Here is a 10,985-nt window from a genome sequence, read left to right as displayed (position 1 = left end):
CACTCTATCTTCATGTCTCCTTTCTTTATTTTTTATATTTCTTCATTTTGCTTTTTGTTTGTAAATTGCTGAACTTAATTTGGGTTTCTTACGTGGACATGAAAGTGTAAACATATTTTAGGATGTAGTATGTAACTTATAACTTAAAGATATACCAAGGAGAATCCACAGCAGAACCATTCTATCACAGTACACATGAAAAGTAGTTTAAATGTAGCTTGAAAAGCACAGAAATAATAAACACCTGCACCAGACTATCCTGCTATTAGACAATAATGAACTGAAAATTTTTGCCTTAATTTCTAATAACATTTTGACAGACAGTATGGGGGATGAGAGGAATGATAAGATTTTTATTCTTTAAATAATATAACTTTTAATTTGGGAAAGTAAAACCTTTTTGAACACATATGTTGGTGTTAGAAGCACTATCTTGTGTATACAATCTATTCCACTGTGATAGTGAAAGACCCCCAGAACTGGGGAGATCCTTACTCAAGTCTCGGGATGACGCAACCACCCAATGACTCACGAGAGACCGAACTTGCTGCAATCACATGAGGAAGTTTTATTACAAGCAAGACGGGACAAGAGCTCAGGCCAGCATGCTGGGGTCAAAACTCATACCCCGCGCAGGAAGTAGAGGAGTCCGACCCCGGCCTGAGATTTTACAAGGCTTATAAAGGCATAAACCACAAACCAGGGGGAGAGAAAAAGAGGAAACGGGGTGAATTCCAAACCATAGATTCATCACCTAGCAAAGAGTCATGTATAGGTTTTTCCAGGCAACCTCCTAAGCCATTGTCACACTCCAGCCAGGGCGTTGTGACATTCCACAGAGGGCATTAGAGCACCCTGTGGTCATTCCAGGAAAGGCATTCTGTGGTTATTCCAGGACAGGAAAGGTGTTTTTTCAAGTTCCTGGAACAGTCACTCAGCCTAAGGGCATGAAGTTCATGTCAGTCAAAGATTTCTCTGCTCTATAGGAGCATGCTTGACTCCATTTTGGGACTTAGTTAAGAATTTTTATTCTACAATGGTTTATATATGCTAGACTTAAGGAGTGGAACTATTAGAGGATGTGGCTCTGTGGAAATAGGTGTAGCCTTGTTGAAGTAGGTATTCCACTGTGGGTGTGGGCTTTAAGACCCTCATCCTAGATGCCTGGAAGACAGTATTCAGTTAGCAGCCTTCAGATGAAGGCATAGAACTGTGAGCTCCTCCTGTGAATATTTCATCATTCTCATATGAAAATTAGAAGCCTTTAGTTTTATGGTAACCTGGGTAAACATAAATAAAATTTTGAGTTCTGTGCATAAAGCCTTTAATATCTTAAAAGTTTTGTTAATTTTCATGACCTTGTTTTAAGTTTCATATTTTGTAGATAAGATTTAAGTGTCTTCTCCTCCTTGTACCATGTATTGCTGAGACTGAGTTCACATCAGTACTAAAAAATTATTCATAAATTATTGGGTATCAAAAACTTCATATAGACATTAGTTTCACATCCTTGTTGCTGATCTACCTAAAAAACAAAGGAAACCATTAATTCCTGATAAAGAGATATAAGTAGAGCTTTTAGAATAATTTGATGATGTGTGTCTGGGATTTTTCATTCAAAGGTTTGGTTTATACTTACATTATTTCTACTCTTAAATATCTCATTTATAGCCACAATAAGATAAGACAGATCTCCATAAAACATGAGAGAAACAAAGGGCTTTATCCTGGTTGTCAGGCACTAAAGCATGTCAAGTATGTTGTTTCAACTCATTTATATAATCATTCCCATATGAGGAGTAGAATGGTGTTAAGTTATGAAAGCAAACACCACTTTATTCTTGTGCAAATTGTGTCATTCTTTATTTTTTACAATATTTTTAATGTTTCTTTACAAAATTCATATGCAGTATTTTGATCATATTTATCCCCAAGTCCCCATTCTTTCAGACTGAACTTTATTCTTTAAAGCCCATTAAGTCATGGCCTATTTTCTCCCAAATAACTATCAAGTCTGTAGTAGGTTGGCCTGATGCTGCTTGTATTCAAATGCTAATTTGAGCCCTCCAAACTGGTTGCCCCAGAGAGGAGAGTGTGGGCAGACATTTCCTCTTGAATCCCAGGACATGCCTACTAGAAGACCAGACTCCAATACCAGCAAGTAGTCCTCGTGGTCACACTAGATAAGCAGAAATTAAAGCAGAAATTAAAATAGGTACCCCATAAACAACACACTCTGACAATGCTTGAGAAAACAAAATCCAAGGAGGGAAAGATCCATCCAACAAAGGCAAGCCCAGAAATTAGCACCTTGATCTGTAATCACTTCAAACCTAGATCTGGAGATGCTGTTGTGAAACTGCAATTGATAAAAACCAGGGAAATATATCAACACCGGAATCCAGATATCCTACCATAGCAGGTCCAGAATATTTAAATATGGCTGAAAAACCATAAACCTTAAAACCAACTATGTGAAGATGATAGAAGTCCTTAAGGGTTAGTGAGCCAATCCTGACTTCAGCCTCCAGAACTCCAGGCAGGTTGCCTACCTACAGACCTACCCAACTCTCTTGAAACTCTTTAAAAATGCACTTATTGGCTATGTCTTTTGCATTACAGAAGTTATTAAGAACAAGGACATCATGAGTTTTGCAGAAAAATAAATGGAAATAGAAAAGATGTTGAGTTAGGTAACTCAGACCCCAAAGGACATGCATGCTATATACTCACTAATAAGCAGATATTAGCCAAAAAGTTCAGAATACCCAGGATACAAAACACAGAACTCAAGAAGGTTAACCAGCCAATGGGAGGGAGGGATCTGGGTGGGATTGGGGACAGGGAGGGGAAAATGGGGACATGATCAGGAATTGGATAGGGAGGAACAGGACTGAAGCCCTGAGTTCCACCAGAAAGAATAGAAACAGGCAACCTCAGGAGGTAAGAGGTAGGGGGGACCCTCTAGTATGTACCAGAGACCTGGGAGGTGAGAAATGCTGATGATTCAAAGGGAGGGATCTTAGATGAAATCCTCAAAAGTGGGGAGAGTGAACTTGTAGAGTCAGTTTCCAGTGGAAAGACAGGGCATTAATTGGAAGGAATGGGATGCCATCCCACAGTCAAAAACTCTGTCCCAGAATTAGTTCTGTCTAAAAGAACTACAGGGACAAAAATGGAGAAGAGACTGAGGGAAAGGAGGTGCAGTGACCTACCCAAATTGGGATTCAGCTCAAGGGGACTTGACACTATGGCTTGTCACTATTACTGATACAATGGTATACTTACTGACAGGAGTTTAGCATGGCTAAACTTGAGAGGCCCAACAAGGAGCTGAAAAAGTCAGATGCAGATACTTAAACCCAACCAATGGACAGAAGCTAGGGACCCCCTTGGTTGAATAAGGAAAAGTTGGAAAAAGGTGAGGAATAGGGAGACCCCAAAAGAAGACCAGTAGTCTCAACTAACCTGAATCCCCAAGATCTCTCAGTCCCTGAGCCACTAACCAGGCAGCATACACTACCTGATATGAGTACCCCCAACACATATACAGCGGAGGACTGCCTGTTCTCACCTCAGTGAGAGAGAAGATGTACCTAACCCCTTAAGAGACTTTAGGCTCCAGGGAGTGGGGAGCTGTAGTGGGGTGTGGGTGGGGCTTTGAGGTGGGGACATCCTCTTGAAGATGGGGGAGAAGGAATTTTATGAGGAAAAGTAGGATGGGCAGGCCAGGCAGGGATAATGACTGTATTGTAAAAAAAAAAAAGAGTAATAATAATAATAATAATAATAACAACAACAAACCCAGAAAAATAAAAGGATCATGACTGAAAGTATTATATATCAGAATGTGTAACTTTTTTGTGGTTTTTTTTTTTATATTTGGTAAATATTTTAAATAAATAAGCATCACTGAAGGGGAGTTTAAGTTACATAAGTACATAGCACAAAATGGTAGGAGTACATTTAATGCCATTTCAGAAATTTTTACATATTCCTCCTTAATATTAGATTAAAACTTTTAGTTATTTAATTTTTTCTTATACCTGAGAAGCTCATACATTTATACAATGAAATATAAAATATAAATCCCTCATTTTCACTTTACCTCCACCAATTCTCCATATTCATTGCATGTTCTCCACCCAACTTCTTGTCTCTATTCTATTAGCCTATAGAGTCCCATTAGTGCTGCCTTCACGTGCTCAAGTTTGGGACAAATACTGTTACCAGTGGCCACATATGTAAAAGTGAATGAGTCTCCCTTTCCAAGAAATTACAGCCTACAAATAGTTGCACTATGAAACTGATATCAGGAACAAAAACATAAAAATTTTAAATTAAACATTCTTGCACAACAATCAATAATTTCATATTCACCTGGTGATGAATTATGTTAGCAAATTTTTGAAAATTGTTACCATCTGTAATTAAACTAACATGTTTCCTTTTGTACATATGGTAAAATCATAACAATACAAAACAATCAAATCCAACTCATTCCAAAATATTTCTGGCTGGGATCCTTGGTGTTTCATTGTAGAAAAACATATGCAGTGTCACTTTTTAGTGTTATATATTCAGAAAGCTGGCCAAAGTGAGGCTACAACATGTAACTTTTACAGACACAGCAAGTACACCAAGATTGACTCCATATATGCCTTAAATTTTCATCATTTTATATTCAGAAATTTTTAGAGTCACTACATTGTTCATAATACCACTCTCAGTTATGTGACCCAAAATTTAAGTAACTATATATTCATTGATTGTACAGGTAGTTAATTAATATTATTCAAGTTAAATTTTTCTAGAGGGCTTTCTTGATGTCCCTGCTCCTCAGGCTGTAGATGAAAGTGTTCCTCATGGGAACCACCATGGTATACATTACCATGAGGCCACCACACTTCCCTTGGAAGAACTAGAAACTGTTGAACTAAGGTACACACCTACACCTGTTCCATAAAATAAGGAAACAACTGACAGGTGAGATCCACAGGTAGAGAATGATGATGGAAATCTAACAATGGAGGAAATAATTTTATAGTAGGAAAAAAAATGATTCCTAAGGCAGGGAGAAAACCAACAATGATGCTGGCAAGAAATATGACTATGTTGCTGAAAGTAATGTCAGTACATGCAAGTTTTAGAAGTTCTGTAATATCACAGAAGAAATGAGGGATTTCTAAATTAGAGCAAAATTTTAGCTGTGAAACCATAAAGAAGTGTACCTGTGAATTCATAAGGCTAATAAAAAATGACACTATGATCAAATATCTACATAGGCAAGGATTCAGAATGACTTGGTAGTATAGAGGGTGACAGATTGAGTGGAACTGGCCTACGGTCCCACTCGGGTCTGTGTTCGCATCAGCCGGAGATTAGATAGGACCTGAAAAATGAAACGGGTCAGGAGAACAAAACAGAACATGGACGCCAAGTAAAATCTTATCAAGGCATCTATTTACTTGGGGGTATTTTGAACATTTATAGGCGGGCAAGAAATGAAACCGGAAATCTCTAGGCACAAAGTATATGCATAACGTAAACACAGTCTCAGACATGAAGACGCTAAGATCTGTGCAACCCAAAGTTCTCAGGCCAGTAGGCATGTCAGCAACCAGGAGTAGCTTCCTTTAAAATCGTCAAAGGTGAACTGCAGAGTAGTGAGCCATTGTCTAGGCCCAACAGGTGTCTACTTCCAGTCTCAGGTTGTCAGCTCTGCTGTGGAGCTGAGGCAGGGGGGAGGAGTCAGCAGCAGATGGCTACCCATCGGTCATAGGCCATCACAGTCAGTAGTAGGTTGTCTAATCAGAGGTGGGAATCAGAGCTAATGGCCAAGAGGATGAGCACATTTCCAAGCACAGTGAGCAGGTATATGAGCAGGAATAGTACAAATAAGATGGTTGCAGTTCAGCTTGAAATAATCCTTTGCATCCTATCAGATCACTATGGACTAAGGTTGGTCTTGAATAACAACAAAAAATCAGAAAGTCCACATACACATGGAAATTGAACAACGCTCTACTCCATGATAACTTGGTCAAGGAAGGAATAAAGAAAGAAATTAAAGACATTTTAGAGTTTAATGAAAATGAATGCACAATGTACCCAAAATTCTGGGACACAATGAAAAAAGTATAACAAGGAAAACTCATAGCTTTGAGTGCTTCCAAAAAGAAACCTGGAGAGAGCATGTACTAGCAGCTTGACGTCTAGCAGCTCTAGAACAAAAAGAAGCAAATACATCCAAGAGGAGAAGACAGCAGGAAATACTCAAACTCAGGGCTGAGGTCAACCAAGAAGAAGCACAAAGAACTATACAAAGAATCAACAAAACCAGGAGCTGGTTCTTTGAGAAAATCAACAAGATAAATAGACCCTTAGCCAGACTAACCAGAGGACACAAAGACAGTATCCAAATTAATAAAATCAGAAATGACAAGGAAGACATGAAGACAGAAAATGAGGAAATTCACAATATCATCAGATTCTACTACAAAACAAAATTGGAATTCTACTTAACAAAAACAAAAAAACAAAACAAAATTCTACTTAACAAAATTGGAAAATGCAGATCAATGGACAATTTTGTAGAGAGATACCAGTTACAAAAGTCAAATCAGGATCAGATAAACCATAACACTCCTATTACCCCTAAAAAACCCTACATGATCATTCCTATAGATGTTGAGAAAACATTTGACAAAATTTAACACCCCTTCATAATATGTCTTAGAAAGATCAGGAATTCAAGGCCCATAACTAAACATAGTAAAAGCAATATACAGCAAAGCAGTAGCCAATATCAAACCAAACGAAGAGAAACTTGAAGCAATCCCAGTAAAATCTAGGACTAGACAATGCTGCCCATTCCCTCCCTACCTATTCAATATAGTACTGGAAGTCCTAGCCAGAGGAATTAGATAACAAAAGGTCAAAAATATACAAATTGGAAAGAAGTGAAAATATCACTATTTGCAGATGATATGATAGGATACTTACTATCATAGTATACTTACTATGACCCCAGAAATTCCACCAGAGAACTCCTATAGCTGATAAACAACTTCAGAAAAGTGGCTGAATATAAAATTAACTCAAACAAATCAGTAGCCTTTTTCTACTCATAGGATAAACAGGCTGAGAAAGAAATTAGGGAAATGACACCCTTCACAATAGTCACAAAGAATATAAAATACCTTGGTGTGACTTTAACCAAGCAAGTGAAAAATCTGTATGACAAGAACTACAAGTCTCTCAAGAAAGAAATTAAAGAAAATCTCAGAAAATGAAAAGATCTCCCCTGCTCATGGATTGGCAGGATTAATATAGTAAAAATGGCCATCTTGCTGAAAGCAAAATACAGATTCAATGCAATCCCCATCAAAATTCCAACTCAATTCTTCATAGAGTTAGGAGAGCAGTTTGCAAATTCATTTGGAATAACAAAAATCCCAGGAAAGTTAAAACTATTTTCAACAATAAAAAAAATTTCTGGAGGTTTCACAGGAGTTATTGATTTTAGGCATTCTGACTTGTTTAAGGTGAAATCTCAGGGTGGTTTTGATTTACATTTCTCTGATGATTAAGGGTGTTAATTTATAGGCTACATGATACAATGTCTTTATTGTTTGTTTTTAAAATACTAAGCAATATTACTTTTTGGTGTGTTTTTCAATAATTCATCCACCTGTCTCACTAGTCTTTTTGCTAGCCACTCTCTCCATTAGACTTGGAGGCCTCTGTTTCAGCTGCCTTAACTCCTTTAGTGCACTCTATCTGCTCTTCCTCATTCCCTTTTGTGTCAGAGTTGGCTTGGAGGTGTCACAAGGAAGGCCAGTGCCTGCTGAGTAAGTTTAGGTTTTCAACTCTTGGCCTTTCAGTGTACTCTGCACATCTACGCATTCTTTCTCATCTCCTTTCAGGTCAGAGGTGACTTTAAGGCATCAATTTCGACTTCAAGGTCAGAGGTTCTTAGTCTAGAAGCATATCTGAATTTTATTGCCTGATAAATAGACCATAATTTTTTTCTTTTTTCTTTTTTATTAGATATTTTCTTTATTTACATGACATGTGATTTCTCCTTTCCCAGTTTCCCATCCGAAAAAAAAAAAAACAAAAAAAACAAATAACAAGAACAAACCCCTGTTGCATCCCCCCTCCCCCTGCTTGACACTCCACCCTCTCCCACTTATTGGCCCTGGAATTCTCCTACACTGGGGCACAGAACCTTCACAGGGCCAAGGGCCTCTCCTCCCATTGATGACTGACTTTGCAATCCTCTACTATACACATGCTGCCAGAGCAATAAGTCACACCATGTGTCATCCTTGGTTGGTGGTTGAGTCCCTGGGAGCTCTGAGGGCACTAGTTAGTTCATGTTGTTCATCCAAAGGGACTGCAAACCCTTCAGCTCCTTTGGTCCTTTCTCTAATTACTTCATTGCGGACCCTGTACTCAGTTCAATGGATGTCTGTGAGCCTCTACATCTGTATTAGTCAGGTACTATCAGAGCCTCTCAGGAGACAGCTATATCAGGCTGGATTGTCCTTCCTGCTGTCTGTGCTCCATAGTTAGTCTCTTCAACTCCTTCCATGGGTATTTTGTTCCCTCTTTTAAGAAGGAATGAAATATCCACCTTTTGGGCTTCCTTCTGCTTGAATTTCTTGTGGTTTGTGGGTTGTTCTTCCTGTATTCTGAAAAATTGAGTTAATAACCACTTATCAGAGAGTGCATACCATGTGTGTTCTTTTGTTATTGGGTTAACTCACTCAGGATGATATTCTCCAGATCTATCAATTTCCCTAAGAATTTCATAAATTCATTGTTTTTAATAGCTGAGTAGTACTCCATTGTGTAGATGTACTACAATTTCTGTATCCATTTCTCTGTTGAGGGACATCTGTGTTGTTTCCAGTTTCTGGTTATTATATATAAGGCTACTATGAACATGGTGGAGCATGTGTCCTTACATGTTGGAGCATCTTCTGGGTATATGCCCAGAAGTGGTATAGTTGGGTCCTCTGGTAGAACTATGTTCAATTTCTGGAGGAACCGACAAACTGATTTCCAGAGTGTTTGTACCAGCTTGCAATCCCACCAGCAATGAAGGAGTGTTCCTCTTTCTCCACAACCTCTCAAGCATCTGCTGTCACCTGAGTTTTCTATCCTAGCCAATTTGACTGATGTGAGGCAGAATCTCAGGGTTGTTTTCATTTGCATTTCCCTGATGAGTAAGGATGTTGAACATTTCTTTAGGTGCCTCTTAGCCATTCGGTGTTCATCAGTTGAGAATTCTTTGTTTAGCTCTCTACCCCATTTTGTAATAGGGTTATTTGGTTCTCTGGAGTCTAACTTCTTGAGTTCTTTGTATATACTGGATATTAGCCCTCTATCAGATATAGGATTGGTAAAGATCTTTTCCCAATTTGTTGGTTGCCATTTTGTCCTATTGACAGTGTCTTTTGCCTTACAGAAGCTTTGCAACTTTATGAGGCTCCATTTGTCAATTCTTTATCTTAGAGCAGAAGCTATTGACATTCTGTTCAGGAAATTTTCCCCTGTGCTCAAGGTTCTTCCCCACTCTCTTTTCTTTTGGTTTCAGTGTATCTGGTTTGATGTGGAGATATCTTATGCACTTGGACTTGAGCTTTGTACAAGGAGATAGGAGTGGATCGATTTCCATTCTTCTACATGCTAACTGCTAGTTGAGCTAGTACCATTTGTTGAAAATGCTGTCTTTTTCCCACTGTATGGTTTTAGCTCCTTTGTAAAAGATCAAGTGACCATAGGTGTGTGGGTTCATTTCTGGGTCTTCAATTCTGTTCTATTGATCTACTTGCCTGTCACTATACCCAGCCATGCAGTTTTTATCACAATTGCTCTGTAGTACAGCTCAAGGTCCAGGATGGTGATTCCACCAGAGGTTCCTTTATTGTTGAGAATAATTTTGGCTATCCTGGGTATTTTGTTGTTCCAGATGAATTTGCAAATTGCTCTTTCTAAGTCTGTGAAGAATTGAGTTGGAATATTGATGGGGATTGCATTGAATCTATAGATTACCTTCAGTAAAATGGCCATTTTAACTATATTAATCCTGCCAAGCCACGAGCATGGGAGATCTTTACATCTTCTGAGATCTTCTTCAATATCCTTCTTCAGAGACTTGAAGTTCTTGCCAAACAATTCTTTTACTTGCTTAGTTAGAATTACACCAAGGTATTTTATATTCTTTGTGACTATTGTGAAGGGTGTCATTTCCCTAATTTCTTTCTCAGCCTGTTTATCCTTGAGTAGAGGAAGGCCTCTGATTTGCTTGAGTTAATTTTATACCCAGCTACTTTGTTGAAGTTGTTTATCAGATTTAGGAACTCTCTGGTGGAATTTTGGGGACCACTTAAGTATACTATCATATCATTAGCAAATAGTGATAATTTTACTTCTTCCTTTCCAATTTGTATCCATTTGATCTCCTTTTGTTGTCTAATTGCTCTTGATAGGACTTCAAATACAATATTGAATAGGTAGGGAGAGAGTGGGCAGCCTTGTCTAGTTCATGATTTTAGTGGGATTGCTACAAGTTCCTCTCCATTTAATTTGATGTTGGCTATTGGTTTACTGTATATTGTTTTTACTATGTTTAAGTATGGGCCTTGAATTACTGATATTTCCAAGACTTTTATCATGAAAGGATGTTGGATTTTGTCAAATGCTTTCTCAGCATTTAATGAAATGATCATATGGTTTTCTTCTTTGAGTTTGTTTATATAGTGAATTACATTGATGGATTTCCATATATTGAACCATCCCTGCATCCCTGAGATGAAGCCTACTTGATCATGGTGGATGATCGTTTTGATATGTTCTTTGATTCAGTTTGCAAGAATTTTATGGATTATTTTTGCATTGATATTTATAAGGGAAATTGATCTGAAGTTTTCTTTCTTTGTTAGGTCTTTGTGTGGTTTAGGTATAAGAGTAAT

The 10,985-nt window shown here is 38.0% G+C and overlaps 1 pseudogene; it reads right to left on the bottom strand.

The window, feature by feature from the left end:
• Positions 1-4,810: 4,810 nt before the first annotated feature.
• LOC116072712 lies at positions 4,811-5,913 on the bottom strand (annotated as a pseudogene).
• Between the last annotated feature and the right edge of the window lie 5,072 nt (positions 5,914-10,985).

This window comes from Mastomys coucha, unplaced genomic scaffold, assembly GCF_008632895.1.
Source record: "Mastomys coucha isolate ucsf_1 unplaced genomic scaffold, UCSF_Mcou_1 pScaffold23, whole genome shotgun sequence".
Lineage (NCBI taxonomy): Eukaryota > Metazoa > Chordata > Mammalia > Rodentia > Muridae > Mastomys > Mastomys coucha.
This window is presented reverse-complemented; position numbering and strand designations above follow the sequence as displayed.